The sequence below is a fragment of the Pleurodeles waltl genome, chromosome 12 (genome assembly GCF_031143425.1).
Source record: "Pleurodeles waltl isolate 20211129_DDA chromosome 12, aPleWal1.hap1.20221129, whole genome shotgun sequence".
In the NCBI taxonomy this organism is placed as follows: Eukaryota; Metazoa; Chordata; class Amphibia; order Caudata; family Salamandridae; genus Pleurodeles; species Pleurodeles waltl.
In genome coordinates, this window is record NC_090451.1 from 99,874,062 (window position 1) to 99,889,572 (window position 15,511).

General features: G+C 45.3%; 1 protein-coding gene and 1 long non-coding RNA gene across 2 annotated transcripts in view; one reads left to right on the forward strand and one right to left on the reverse strand.

Moving 5' to 3' along the window:
* Positions 1–4,610, reverse strand: part of GAL3ST4 (galactose-3-O-sulfotransferase 4) — a 263,999-nt gene extending 259,389 nt beyond the window's left edge. Inside the window, exon 1 of the mRNA XM_069216179.1 lies at positions 4,493–4,610. The gene's annotated coding sequence lies outside the window, so the exon portion shown is untranslated. The remainder of the gene's footprint in view (positions 1–4,492) is intronic.
* LOC138267321 (uncharacterized) overlaps positions 1–15,511 on the forward strand; it is a 118,775-nt gene that overhangs the window by 21,161 nt on the left and 82,103 nt on the right. The gene's annotated exons all lie outside the window — the stretch shown is intronic.

The window sequence follows — 15,511 nt, forward strand, 5'->3', positions numbered from 1 at the left end:
ACCATTATGTGCCAAAAGGGACAGGGTTATAACATCAAAAAGAACAAGCATTTGCAATGCAATAGGTCTCGCATTTTGTTGAGTTAGAGCTATTGGCATTGTAAATTCATAAATGGACTTTTTTTGCCCATATAAATTGGTCAACCGTGCGTCATAATTTTGTTTTTTCCTGATATATAATTCCAGTGGCCCAGCATTCAACTAAAGCACTTCAATTTACCGTCTTCCTCTATCTTAAAACATATATAATTATCATATAAACTTTTATCAGAAATAAACTTTTGGCATTGGAGTATAATGCTCAAAACACCATAACAAAAATATAATTTGGGATGGATTGGAGGGTGAAAGGAAAGAGTGAGTCGGAAGTAAAGAGGGAGAGGACAAGTGGAGTAGTAACGGGGTCATGGGCCCTAGCGTAAGAAATGAAAACGGTTGACTGCAATTTCGGTAGGAAAATACAGCAGTAATTAGGAGCCGAGTGACGTCCATAGGTCTCTAGACCCTGGTGCCACTGCACCTTTTGCTCCATTGATAACTAGGCCTCAGAAGAGAAAGTGGATGGGGTAGGAAAAGAGAAGTGAAAGGAATACAACGGACAAAAGAAATAAAAGAAGGGAAAGAAAGAACGAGAAATGAAAACTAAGAAGAAAGAGCAAACGTGTGAGACAAAAGAAAAAAGGGAAGGAAGCTAGCGAATGAAAGATAGAGGAAAAAAATGAAAAGTGTGAAAAGAAAGAAAAAAATTAACATTAGAGGAAAAAAGAGAAATGGCGAGAGAAACAAGCAGCAAAAGAACCAGGGCATGTATGTACCGGCACATTTCTCACAGACACAGAATGGGAAAATCACTTTGACAGTTCGGGTTCCGACAAGTAACTTGTGGCTTCCACATACAGACAGGAAAAAGATTTATAGTAAAATGTGAACTGACAGATAGCGGTAAGAAAAACACCAGAGAAAGAAAGGAAGGAAGATCTAGAAAAAAGAAAGTGAAAGGACGCATACAGAGTCAAAGGAAAGAGCAAATACAAAAGACAAAGAAAGAATTAAGGGAAGAGAATATAGTAGTGAAAGAATAAACGCCTGATGAAGAAAAGAGAGGAACGAAACAAGGAAAGAAATAACCACGTTTTTGCGAGTTTGACAGAGGAGGTAGCAAGAGGAAGAGGGAAATGTAAAAAAAAAAAAAAAAAAAAAAAAAAAAAAAAAAAAAAAGGAGAGGAGTAGAAAAACAGTTAAAAGAAAGAGCGAAACTTAACATGTGGATTTTAAGAGATGGAAAGAGAAAAGTGGGGGGAAAAGAAAACATAGAAAGCAAATAGAGTAAAGGAAAGAATGGAGTGAGATAGGTGAAACAGACCCTCACAAATAAAGATGGCAGCTAAGAATTGATTTAATTGGCTTCCCCACATCCTCAAACAGAAGTCAGAGTGTGAGACAGCCAGGGGACACTGCAGAACAGCAGGAGGTGCATTAGCAGAGTTGTATGTGAACCCCAATACAGCAATATTTTAGTGCTTTAGATCAGGACTGGGGGTAAAGACTGAACTGTGTCCCAGCCTAGTGCTCGAATAACAGAAAGACAGTGGGTGAGGGATGAGAAACTGAGCACCGTGTAATTCCTGGTATTGGAATAATGGAGCGCTACAGGTTAGGGTTGAGGTGCACTGACAGAGCTGTATGTTGGTGAGGTATGCTAATGGAGCTATGTGTGGAAACTAGTATTGGTGTGCCACTGTTGCCAGGTGTTAGCCTGGAGGTACCCTGGTGAAGCTGCAACTGGGGCCCAGTATGGGAGTGGCATTGCATCTGAACCACAGAAGCGAGGAGTCCTGAAGGGCGTGTGTGTGAGCCTTAGTACTGAGAAGTAATGTTCACTGAATATTAGAATTGATGGATTTTGGCGGAGCTGTGGTAGTTCCTATCAACAGTGATGTTGGATGTTAGACTTGATGTACACTGGCTGAGCTGTGTTTTACTCTTTTGGGTCCAGTATTGGCTTGGCAGTGGGACTGAATATTAGAATTGAGCTGCTGTGATGAAACTGTATGTGTGCAGGATCCCAGTATAGTAAAGGAAGTGACCTTGCTGGGGTAGAACTGAGGTGCACTTATGGAGCTACGTCTAAGGTCCTAGTACTGGAACAGCAGAGTATACTGACTAAGAACTGAGGTGCTCTGACAGACAGCATGTGTGGGGTTCTGACACGGGCAAGGCTGAGAGTCTTGGAGTGTATGAATTGAGGTGCACTGATGGAGCTGTGCCCGTTCTCCCAGTACTGGAATGGCAGTGTGTACTGACTGTAAAAACTGAGGTGCTCTGGCAGACAGTGTATATGGGGTTCTGGCAAAGCTGAGGGGCTTGGAGTGTATGAATTGAGGTGCATTGATGGAGCTGCCCCCGAGGTCCCAGTACTGGAACAGCAATGTGGACTGACTGTAAGAACTGAAGTGCGCTGGCAGACAGCATGTGTAGGGTTCTTGCAGTGATGGAGCTGCACCCGAGGTCCTAGTACTGGAGTGGCAGAGTGTACTGTCTGCGAGAACAGAGGTGCTTTGGCAAACAGTGTGTGTGGGGTTCCTGGCACTGATTCGTCTGAGAGCTTGGAATGTGTGACCTGCAGTACACTGATGGAGCTGCGCCCGAGGTCCCAGTACTGGAGCAGCAGAGTGTACTGACTGCGAGAACTGAGGTTCTCTGGCAGACAGTGTGTGTGGGGTTCCTGGTACTGGTACGGGTACGGCTGAGGGATTGGAGCGTGTAAACTGCGGTGCACTGATGGAGCTGCACCCAAGGTTCCAGTACTGGAGCAGTAGAGTGTACTGACTGCGAGAACTGAGGTGCTCTGGCAGACAGCGTGTGTGGGGTTCTTGGCACGGCTAAGGGATTGGAGCGTGTGAACAGTGACGTACTGATGGAGCTGCGCCCGAGGTCCCAGCACTGGAGCAGCAGAGTGTACTGACTGCGAGAACTGAGGTGCTCTGGCAGACAGCGTGTGTGGGGTTCCTGGTACTGGCACAGCTGAGGGCTTGGAGTGTGTGAACTGAGTTGCAGTGATGGAACTGCGCCCGAGGTCTCAGTACTGGAGCAGCAGTGTACTGACTGCAAGAAATGAGGTGCGCTGGCAGACAGCGTTTGTGGGGTTCCTGGCATTGGCACGGCTGAGGGCTTGGAGTGTGTGAAGTGAGTTGCACTGCTGGAGCTCTGAGTGCGATCCTAGTTTGGAGCAGAAGTGGGCACTGTTTCTAAGGATTGCGGAGCCCTGGTAGAGCTGGTGCCTAGGCTATAAGCAATTACAAGTGATCCTCTTCCCTTGTCTCAGCACACAGGCAGGCACACTTGGTAAAGAAAATCCAAGCTAATGAAGAGCAGGAGCCAGACAGCTGAGAGAGTGTAGCAAGCCCACAAAGACCAAATGTGATCCAGATATCCTGATTTATAGCCTTGTTTACAGCTAAGCTCAGAGGAAGAATGCTCTGCAAAGGAAAAGGGATGCTTCCCTGGAAAGGAAGAGGAAACAAAGTAAAAAAAAAAAAAAGTCCCCTACAGACCAGATAAAAGAGATAAAGCGTAATCATACAGTAGTTGGTCCCTTCTCACACACACAAAGAAAGAGGGACGAAGAGGCATGACTGACCACTAGCAAGCAAGGATTTTCAAATGAGACAAACTAACAAATAAAACAGCTGGAAGCCCAAAGAAGTGGTATACAAAAGGTCATAAGCTTACGCTCAAACTAAAAAAAGGAGTTCCCTCTTGTGCTCATGTTTTCTTTTAGGTCGTTCTTTAAATAAAATTAAAAAAACAAAAAAAAAACGCACGTGCTACATTAATATTATATTCATTATGCATTTAAACATAATATTAATGTAATAGATTGTCATTTACCAAATAGGTTTTCAATATATGTCGATGTGTTTTTAATTGAGATTAATAAATGTCATGTTTTTTTACTATACAAACACAGTGATTCTTTGCTGTTTTGGATCTTAGATGTTTTTTGATTTAAGTAAAATGCCGCATTATGCAATTCTGGCCGTTCCAGCCATTAAAACTGTAAAAGGGTGGCGAGGTTTTCAGATTTTAATTGCTACCCTCTACCAAGTTATAAGAAAAACCCACCGTAATTTTTCACACCACCCAAATTAAAATAGGCTGCACCGTAAAGCTTTGGACAAGGTTTCACGGAGATAAACCGGGCTACAACTCCCAGAGCGTATCGTTTTTAAATGATCGCCCGTGACTGAAATATAGAGCTTCTGGCGGCATAGAGCCATCTTTCCAACCGTTACAATGGGTCTCGCGCGCACACCCCTCAACTGGCGGCCGGGACACGGTCAGAGGCGGGACTGGACTCCGGTACTCACTGTTAGAGGCAGCTGGGGCCCTGGAAGTACCGTTTTACCCGAGTCTCTTAGCAGGGATTGTGACTTGTCCGGGGGGACTCGCTGGGGTTTTTAAGTGCTTCGCGCTCAGGTGTGATACTAACCAGGTCTTGAAAAGCCGCGGTTCTACCTGGAAATGGCCTTGTGTGTTTTTGGAGGTCTGGTCATGGAGTTGCTGTTCTTTTCACGCAGGCTTGTAAGACGGGAACAATTAATTACATATCCGCCCCCCCCTCACCCCTATTCATTTTTCTCAGCATCCACGCGAGCTGAGGTCGCTGACCTCACGTATCCGTGCGTCCTGACGTCCGGATGGAGCTGACGCTTCTGAAGGGACAGAAAGAAGCCTTAGCCACGTCTGATAGGGCAGTGGTCCAGGTTGAATCTATTTAATGTCTGGTCCATGTTAACAGTCTTGCTCAGACATGGTTGGGCAATCTGAAAGGCCAGTGGTGAATGTTAGAAGTCTATCTCAAGTCTGGTAGGATAGTTTGCCAACATTTTAGAAGAGGTAAGAGGGAGATTAAAAAAAAATTATCAGTAGAATGTATTTCTATTGGTGCAGAGACAATTTCTGGCGTGAGGCAGCCAAGATAGAGCCAATTTTGGCCTAACAAATCGTGAGTATCCCTCCTGAATGGGGCCTATTGGCATGAATAAAAGCTCTGAAAAGCTAGTGGTCCTTTTTAAGAGTCTATCTCATGTGTCTGATAAGTCTTGCAGCTTGTTTACACATAAAGGTGCTATTTATCACACCTCGTAAATAACAATACCCTAGGCTTTGCTATTTATCGGGTGCAATAAATAGTGCTTATTGTGAGTTGTTGGAGAATAACATGCCGCATGGTACGGTGAATACCGTGCACATTTCCCCTGCTAAATTTCGGCAGTGGTGACCTGCTGAAATTAAACAAAGGTTTAAGTATTTGACGCATTTGATAGTTATTGGATGTATTAAATACTTTTTAACTCGCAATTCCGACCTATGCGTAAACAGAGGTTTACTCACCGGTTAGAATATAACAAATAACTCATAATCAGGCCACAGTCTCTGAATAGCCAGTGGTCCTTGTCAAGAGTCTTTCACATAGTGTCTGAAAAATCAGTGGTTGATCTTAAGAGTCCATCTCTCGTCTGGTGCAACAAGTCTCTGAAAAGCCAGTGCTCCATGTTAAGCGTTAGGGCAGATTACCAATGACCAAATAATCACAATTTCTTGGCATACTTCATTTGTATTTGAAATTAACTTCCTGTACTTAACAGAACCATGTTTTCTAATGTTAGGCAGACTAGGCCTTGACTCCATTTTGAAATTCAAAACATGACCATCTTCTTATTCTTACTGTCGCCACATGGAGCACAATGTGCACTACAACGTTATTGCAAGTAATATGTATTGAGATTCTGTTATCCTTTTTCATAACAAGATGTCCTTTGTAAGCTTAGGAGGAAGTGTTCCTCTCAAAATGCAATTCAGCCCAAGGTTCTTCTTGTTCTTCCTGCTTGAAACTAACTGAGCTTGTTCATTTCATAAGTCTGTCATTGTTTCACAAGTAACAAGTGTTGTACTGTCACATCTGATAACATTAGGGCAAATCAGTCTTGTTACTGCTCATTTAGGGGATGTATGAGGTATATTTGCATTTTATTCTGTAGTGTGATTTGCTGAGTTTCTGTATTGTTTTGCTCACCTCATGCTTAATGATTTTGCTGTGTACTTTGCTATACAAGTGTCTGTCCCATACGTAGAATGCTCATTCTTGCATATGATGTTATTTGACTGACTAATCATATTGGTGCCTTTGTAATGATTTGGACCTGTAAGAAACCATAATTGGTTTCTAACTTATCTAACTCGAGAAGGTTTATTTTTACTAATTATGTTACTTGATTTATCACCCTAATCTATTCAGGGGTACATTTCTTCATACATTCTTGAGGAAACCACTAGTCCCACCACCCTGCTTAGGTGACTATGTTGAGATTATTTGATAAGATTAGCATCAACAGATGTGGTGGCCAATGGACAACGGCAAGATGTGAGAGAGTTTAGAAAAATTCTGGAGATAAATTGTCCCCTTCTTTGGACCTGTCTACACTCTTGGTTCCAATCCTCTGGACAAACTGGATTAGGTCCAGTATTTCAAAAGTCCAACTCGAAAAAGAAGTGTGAGTATTAACGCACTGCAAAGGATTGTGGCTCTGTCCTAACTTGTGATTTGAAAGTGCAGAATATTGTGGTTTCATTAATTATAGTATGTGTGATTTTTCTGGTTATGTAGTCTATATTTGCTGGTTACTAGGAATCTTAGTCATTGAAATATTGATGCTTTTGTCAGTTTTGATTTAGATTGCTGGTGTTCACTACTGTCTCTATTTAGGCATTGTTGCATGGAACTTTAGAGGTTGAATGCATTGAAAATATTGAATTATTGTGAGTGATTATTGTTACTATCAGAGTTCTGGGTTGGTAATCAAATTTGTCGACATCCAAGAGTCCAAGATACATTCATATTGTTGAAATTGGTTGCGAGGTGGAGGTGTGCATTGTCAGGTGCCATCTTCACACCACAATACAGTATCTTTTCTCCGAGTTACTAAAGATGTAGGTTCAAATGTATTCCAATCTAGATTGGTGATTGTTTATTCTTTGGTGCACAGGGGAAAACATGGCGATCAAGTGTGTGTTACCAATGGTAAAGAACCTGCGTTGGTATGATTGATAGTTCTGTAAGAGGATTAGTCTCCTTCTTATTAAGATTTGAGATTAAATTCCTTTTCTTTATTTTAGGTAAAGTAGACAAGCATTTTTTTAATTTAAGGTTGTTATTTTCTTTGTGGTTCTGAAAGCATTACATCACAGTGAGCTATGAGTCGCGATGCAATGGGTTACTCATTACTGTGGGTCGTACCATGATTGGTTGGTCTACACTGTAGCCGTGTTGTGACTGGTTGATTGTCGTTGTTTATATCATGTAGTTTAAAATGAGTTTGATCGAACAAAAATTGATCCTGAATTGAAAAAGCCTCCAATTCCTATAATTGTGGGACAGAAAATACCTCTGAAAATTCTTGTTCCTTTGAAATGATGTTAAATTCAGGACTTCATGCTTGTTTGTGGTTAAAAGAATGGAATGAGATCATATCTGGTGACAAGAACATGCAATTTCCTTTGGAGGGTACCTTTAATGTGAAGAAAATTGAGAACTTCAGTTGTGTGATGCATGAGAGAAAACTGCAGCCTAGACCTGTAAAGTTTGAAACATTGAACGAGTGATAAAGAACGAAAGACGACTCAGAGTCAGGTTAGGAATGCTGTGAGTCATTGGTTAAATTCAAGTTCAGTAATGCAGAGAAAAGCATGGAGAGGTGATACAATGTGAGGAGTGAGTGTGTTGTATGCAGTTGTTATTGGGGCATATAAAAAGAAAACAAGTGATGAAAAAGAAAAAAGAAAAAATGAAAAAGAAAAAATTTGGAGAACAATTTGGAAGAGGGGGATACATTTTAATATGATTTACTAGATTCAAGACTGAATGATTTTTCACAAACACCTAGACTTCATGATCAGAATATAGGGCTACTGAGGAGAGTATGGAGTGCCACGTGTGCCCAAGAATGAAGCAGGTCCTAGAAGGATTATTCCTACATCTACTACAGATACAGCTATTATTGATGCTTTACTACTCTTTTTTTTTTTTAACAAATAATTGTTATCAGTTTTTCATGGCAGAATAATAAAACGTTACATGTTGCTTCATCTCCTATATACCAAACCTCCCCCTCCTTCCCTGTGAGTGAGGCTGTGATGCTATTAATTGTGTTTGACCAATAACTTTGTGTTTCACCACTGCGCATATTAGTTGCTCAATGTTCACCAGTAGCACATTATGGCGATCATTACGACCTCAGCGGTCTTTTTGCAAGACTGTCGAAGGACCGCCGTGCGGAAGAACGCCTGTGCAGGCGGTTTGCCGCTCGGCGTATTATGACTGTTGGCTGCTCTCCGTCGTTATTCCGACAGAGAGCCGCCAACAGCCATAGTGACGGGCGGCGGGGAAGTGGAGGTTGCTCCACCTCCACCGCCACGTCAACAGAACACCACCCACCGAATCACATCCTGTGATTCGGCGCGGCAGTGTTCTGTTGGCGGTGTGGTGTCGGCGGAGCTGCCCCCATGGCTCCCGTCCCCTCCCAGAGGATCGACGGACCAGGTAAGTCGATCGTCCGTTAGGGGAGAGGGGTGGGGGGGTGTTGGGTGTTGTGTGCGTGCATGGGGGTGTGCGTGTGTGTATGTAGAGGGGGGTGTGAGTGTGTGTATGCTTGCGGGGTTGTTGTGTGTATGGGAATGAGTGCGTGTATGTCTGTGGGTATGTCTGTATGGATGTGTGCGTGTATGTTTGAATGTGGGTGTGCGTGTATGACTGTGTGTGTGTGGATGTAGCCATGTTTGTCGGGGGTGTGCGTGTGTGTGTTGGTGGTGCCTGCATGCGTGTCGGGTGTGTGTGAGTAATGTTATGTTGGGGGTCGGGTGGGGAGGTGGGCCCTGCCACCTTTGGGGGTTGGCAGGGGTGGTGGGGGGTGTAGGTGAGGGAGTCGGGGTGGGGGAGAGCCCTATCAGTGCCAGGGAAGGAATTCCCTGGCACTGATAGTGCTTACCGCCATGGATTTCATGGCTGTTCAAACCGCTGGAAATCCACGGCGGTAAGCCGGGTCCAAATACCGCCGGTGGTATACTGACGGCCACCGGGCTGGAGAACCAGGTCTCCAGCCTGGCGGTCGTCTCCGCCCTGGCGGGCTGGACGGAAAACTGGCGGATGACCATGGCGGTAACCGCCATGGTCATAATACACCAAGGTAAGACCGCCAGCCTGTTGGCGGTCTTACCGCCAGCCTGTTGGCGGTCTTACCGCCGGTTTTAGGCCATCCGCCAGGGTTGTAATGACCCCCTATATGTTTTGTTCAGTTTAGCTGCCTATTGGCTTTAACATGGAGTTAGCCATTACATTCTGTATTCAGTTTAGCCGCCTATTGACTTTGACATGGCATTAGCCATTACATTCTGTATTCAGTTTAGCTGCCTATTGGCTTTGACATGACATTAGACATTACTTTTGATATTCAGTTTAGCTGCCTATTGGCTTTGACACGGCATTAGCCATTACATTCTGTATTCAGTTTAGCTGCCTTTTGGCTTTGACATGACATTAGACATTACATTTGATATTTAGGTTAGCTGCCTATTGGCTTTAACGTGGAGTTAGACATTGCAGTTGAGACATTACAAATGAGCTGTGTTTTACCAAGCTGTGTGTTTCCAAAAGACGGACCAAGCTGTTTTCTTCACACCAGACCTTAGTTGATAAGAGCACGTAGACTTTGTGTTTACCTCGCAATCCAGTCTGAGAGCGAATTTGCTCAGGAGAACTGGCCCCTCTCCAAGGTTATTCGGCTCTCACCCTGAGTTTGCTTTTAAGGATGATTCTGGGCTACAGTGAGTTAGATTTGAATCTGCTTGAATTCAGGCTGGAGCTAGACGTCAGTTGCAGTCTCCCGTTTGGGTAGAAAATCTCTTTCTCGCAGTTGACCGGAGTCATCAACTTGCAGACCCCAGAAAGATGAAGCTTTAGGCCCTACCGCCTTGCCCATACGGTGATGAATTAGACTTTTATGCTTTGCAGTTATATTATACTATAATCACCTATATTTGCTGTGTACATTGCAACTGAGAAGTACTTTGATATATTTTGCTTTCATTGCTGCGACTACTTTTAAACGTGTGCTTGAAATCTACTAATTTCATCTCTCAGGAACTTGTGGGTGGGGGAGAATTAATAACAATAAATGTCTTCTTTGAACGCAGAAGTGCATTCCAGAGAGGTTCTGTAAGCTCCGATAGGAGATAAGTGGGAAAGCAGAACAGAGGCTCATTTAACATATATTTAACACCCTCACAGTTCCTTTTACAGTTAATCCACCACATCAGGTCCTTGACCCCCAGTTCATTTAGAAAAAACTTTGTTGTATTGCTGGTGGCATCCCCTTGCCTCGTACACAGGCTTCTCCATCTGGGTGCACCAGTCCGCTCCCCTCCTCCACTGCTCAACCAAGGGAGGGCTGCTCGTCAGCCAGGATTGCGCAATGTTCCTCTTTGCGACCATCAATGCTGTGCCTGGTAATTGTTTGTCGGGTGCCCCCCATTCCCTCCATCACTCCCAGTAAATTCATGATCAGAGACAACTCTGAAGTGTCCCCACCACCATTGCTAGCGTTGACACTACCTGTTTCCAGTACTGTGCAATAATGGGCAAGACCATACCATGAGAAAGAAGTACTCCTGGGTCCTGCTTCATTGCCCGCATTTGGGTGAGATCCTGAGTCCTGCACGGTGCATGCGGTCTGGGGTTAGATATGCATAGTGCAGGTAATATAATTGAACTAGCCTCAATTTGGTTGGTATGACAAGCACTCGTGGCACCATTAAGGCATCCCTCCAGTATTCCTCTTCCAGTGGCCCTACCCAGACCTCCCATTTAGTTATATGGGGATGAAGGGCCTCCAGGACATTCAACACAATCACACAGTAAATGTGGGCGACTCCCCCCCCCCCCCCCCCTTGCCCAGTGCCCCCAGCAGTACTTTTGATTCCATGGGACTCAATCCTAAAAATTACATAGCCTCTGGTATGTGGGATCTCAATCCGTGTCTTAGCTGCAAATATTTGTGAAATTCCGTTTGTGACATCTTGTACCCTTGTTGAAGCTCTTGAAAGGATTGAATATGGTCCCAACCCATACATCACCCACCACAGTTATACCAATTGCATCCCATCTTGAGAAGCCCTGCAGGGCACTCACCTCCCCCAACCAGATCCCTCCCCATAGCAGAGTTTGGAGTGTCCGCTTCTTCCACCATCCTGTGTGGTGCTGTGCCTCTCTCCACCCCTTGAAGACCATTGTTGTTACTTCCGGGATGTCCTGCGTGACTGGGTCCCCATATATGAGGCCTATGATGCGGGACAACCCCAGACCACCGACTTCCAGCCTGTAGGCCGGGTCTACCCAGCCCCCTGTGAGCCATTCATGAAGCACTAGACCTGGGTTGCCAAGTTGTAATACTATATCTTGGACATTGCCAATCCCCCCTCGTATACGCTTCCTTGACAGACATTCCTGTTAGGGCGCCGTCTCTTGTCCTGCCAGAGAAAGGCAGTCGCCATCGCATCCATGTCTCTGAACCACCGGGCTGGTAATTGTATATGAAGATCTTGAAGCATATAGAGAAAGCGTGGCAACACCAGTGTTAGACCTTGCAGCTTTTGGCGTGTCTCCCCTGACTTTTTGCCTTCTGACCTCTTGTTTTTATGGTGTACTAGGATTCTGTTTTTGCTGGTTATTGTCTTTTACTGCTAATCAGTACTAAAGTGCAAGTGTTCCCTATCTAAATTGTACTGTTGATTGTTTCATTCATGATTGGCGTATTTGGTTTACTGGTAAGTCCCTAGTAAAGTGCACTAGAGGTGCCCTGAGCCTGTAAATCAAATGCTAATTGTGAGCCTGCAGCACGGATTGTGCCTCCTACATGAGTAACCTGGTAACCATGGCTCAGACTTCCCACTGCAGTGTCTGGGTGTGCAGTTTTAGACTGCCAATTCGACTTGGCAAGTGTACCCACTTGCCAAGCCTATACCTTCCCTTTTTATACATGTAAGGCACCCCTAAGGTGGGCCCTAGGTACCCCCATGGGCAAGGTGCAATGTATGTTAACAGTGGGACATGGACTGATGTGTTTTACATGTCCTAACAGTGAAATACTGCCAAATTCGTTTTTCACTGTGCAAGGCCTATCTCTCTCGTAGGTTAACGCGGGGGCTGCCTTTAAGTATCATTAAAGTGCAGATTCCCTTTGAGAGCCGATAGAAATATGGAGTTTGGGGTCTCTGAACTCACAATTTAAAAATGCATCTTTTAGTAAAGTTGTTTTTTAGTTTGCAAATGCAACTTTTGGAAATTAGGCATTTTCTTGCTTAAACCATTCTGTGTCTCTGCCTGTTTGTGGATTCCCCATCTGTGTCAGTTTGACAGTTGGGCTCTTGTGAATTCCCCTTAGACACTGACACAAAGGGGTCTTGGGTGTATTCTCCATATCCTGATGAGCCATCAGATGATCCATCTGAACTAGAGAGGAGGGAGGAGTGGTCAATCACACCTGAAAGGGCAGTGCCTGCCCTCGCACAATGCAGACTGCAACCCCTTGGTGTCTGCCTGGGGCCTGGGCTGGACAAGGAAGGATCTTGCAAACACTTGAGACTTTGCTTTGAAGTTTGCCAACTTCAAAGACAGAAAAAGGTATAAGTTTTGGACCCAAAACCTCAGACTTTTAGAATCTTTCTTAATCAAGAGGAACTTCTGCCAAGAAGAAGAGCTGGAGGAGGAGTACTGCCCCTTTGCTGTGTTGCTTTGCTGGGTTGGCCTGAAGTTGCTGCTTCTGCCTTAAAAGTTCTCCAAGGGCTTGGAGTAGAGCTTGCCTACTGTTGGAAGTTTCAGGGATATCAAAGCCTTCAGTTTCATCTGCCTACAGCACTGGGAACTGTGTGTTTTGTGCTGCTCAAGATGAAATACCACCGAGACGGTGCCAACGATGCTGCACGGAGTCGCACTGCCCGCTTCGCACCGCAAACCTGATCTCACGACGCCACCATCTGACACCACCCCCGAGCTGCTGCTTGCGCCGTGAACTGTGGGCCCCGCACTCCGCCATCGCCTAGCTTACACTGCAGCCTGGGCATCCCCGATGCTGCCGCTGCTGCTGACACCTGCACCGTGGCCTGTGGACACTGCTTGTGAGAAAGGTTAAGCACCGTCCCGCACCGCAGCCCCAGCCCACCAACTCCAGTATCGTCAACAAACGTCCCTGTCTGCACCGCGACCCATGGACGCCGCACAGAGCCCGTCCGGCACCGCCGACTTGGGCCTACCGATGACAGCGGTTCAGCAACAACAACACGGTTGCCAGCACCGTGACCTGGTGATCCTACATGTCGCACCGCCCCACTCCACACCACAGCCTTGGTCTCACTGATGTAGTTGGATGCCGTCACCGAGCCGCTGCCTGCACCGTGACCTGTGGGCACGCACGTCACATTTTCCCGCTTCACACTGCAACCCCAACACCATTCATGCCAACGCTCCTGACTTCATCAGCCTGGAGTTCGATCTGCAACGCGTGTGACTTCAAGGGCTCGATAATCCCCGCACCGACCACCGGAACCAATGCCAGTGACACCACTCTCTGGATCTCATCGCGAGGATCACTACGCCCTCCAATTCCAAGGTACTGTTTGCCGGTCTTCCCGACCCCGTAGCTGGCCTGCGCCACCGCGGCTGGCCTGAACTGTTGGTTTTGTTGATCACAAGGAACTGTATTTTCAAGTTAAATCTTGCAAAATTCAAATCTTTATTGCCATATGTTGGATTTTTATCGTTTTGGTCTTGTTTTATATAGATAAATGGAGAAGAAAAACCACGGCACATCCCAGGATCAAGGTGATACAATTCCAAGAAAACTGAACCGTACAGCATGGTCTCCGGGACGACGCCATACACACACGGCTTACACACAACATGGACACCTTGAAGACTTACCATGGTCTCGGGCATTGAAAAAGTCAAGGATGACGAAACACGTGTCGGCTGTTTTTTCACAAACATGAAAATTGTACAGTGCTTCCATATTACGTATCCAGTGCATTTCATGATATCAGAGGATTTCCACCCTGATTTATCACTAAGGAATAAAGTTTTCTCACCTTGATCCCGTGATGTGCCGTGGTTTTTCTTCTCCTACATGGACTGTGACCTTCAGGTGACAGCTTACCGCACCCTGTGGCTGGGTGTACTACCACTTGAGCATTTCCTTCTGTCTAATTAGACACACCATCATGAACTTCCAATATTCAGGACAATAGAAACCTTGGATGTGCGCACCGTATATACACAGCCACAAATCTCTTTTGATATCCTTATATAAATAAATATTGGCTATTTTTCTAAAACTGGTGTGGTGTTCTTTTGTAGTGTTTTCACCATGTTACTGTGTGTTATGTGCAAATGCTTTACACCTTGCTTCTGAGATAAACCTGACTGCTCGTGCCAAGCTACCAAGGGGGTGAGCAGGGGTTATCTGAGCGGGTATCTCCCTTATCCTGACTAGATTGAGGGGCCCTACTTGGACAGGGTGCAAATCGACTGTCCGCTAGAGACCCCATTTATAACAACTAGCGTCTTAAATAGGGCAATGCGTCCCAAGCCGTTGAGGGGCAATGAATGCCATGTCCTCAAGTCTGCCTTAACTCTATGAACAAGTGGTGTGACATTAAGTGCCCATGTAAGGGAGGGTTCCAATGCTGTTTGATTCCCAGATGTTTGAAACTAAGCAGTCTTATGGGCAGTTCTGACTGCCCGCTTATTGGTTCCCGAGCTCAACGTCAACGGGACCAGTAGCGATTTCTTTGAGTTGAGCATTAATCCACACACTTCCGCAAACAAGTTCAGCAGATTATGGCTTTTGGGCCCACTCTCCAGCATGTTGGACAAATACAGCAGCACATCGTCCATTTATAGTGCCATTCAATCTTCCACCCCTCGTGGCCAGCACCAGCCCTTTATGATTGGGTCTTCGCGGAGCATGCATGCCAGTGGTTCGATGGCCATGGCAAAAAGAAGAGGTGACAGGGGGCATCCCTGTCTTGTCCCTCTACTCACAGGAAACACCTCAGACACCGTCCCATTTACCAGTAATCTGGCTGTTGGGCAGCAATATAGTCAGCCTATTGTAGGCAAGTGCCAATACATACTTATAGTAGTGGATCATGCTACCAGATACCCTGAAGCAATTCCCCTTAGGTCTACTACAGCTCCTGCAGTAGCCAAGGCCCTGATTGGTATTTTTACCAGAGTGGGTTTTCCTAAGGAGGTGGTTTCTGAGAGAGGTACAAACTTCATGTCAGCTTACCTGAAACATGTGGAATGAGTGTGGGGTGACTTATAAATTCATCACACCATACCATCCTCAAACCAGTTGGCTTGTTAAAAGATTCAACTAGACACTGAAGGGCATGATCA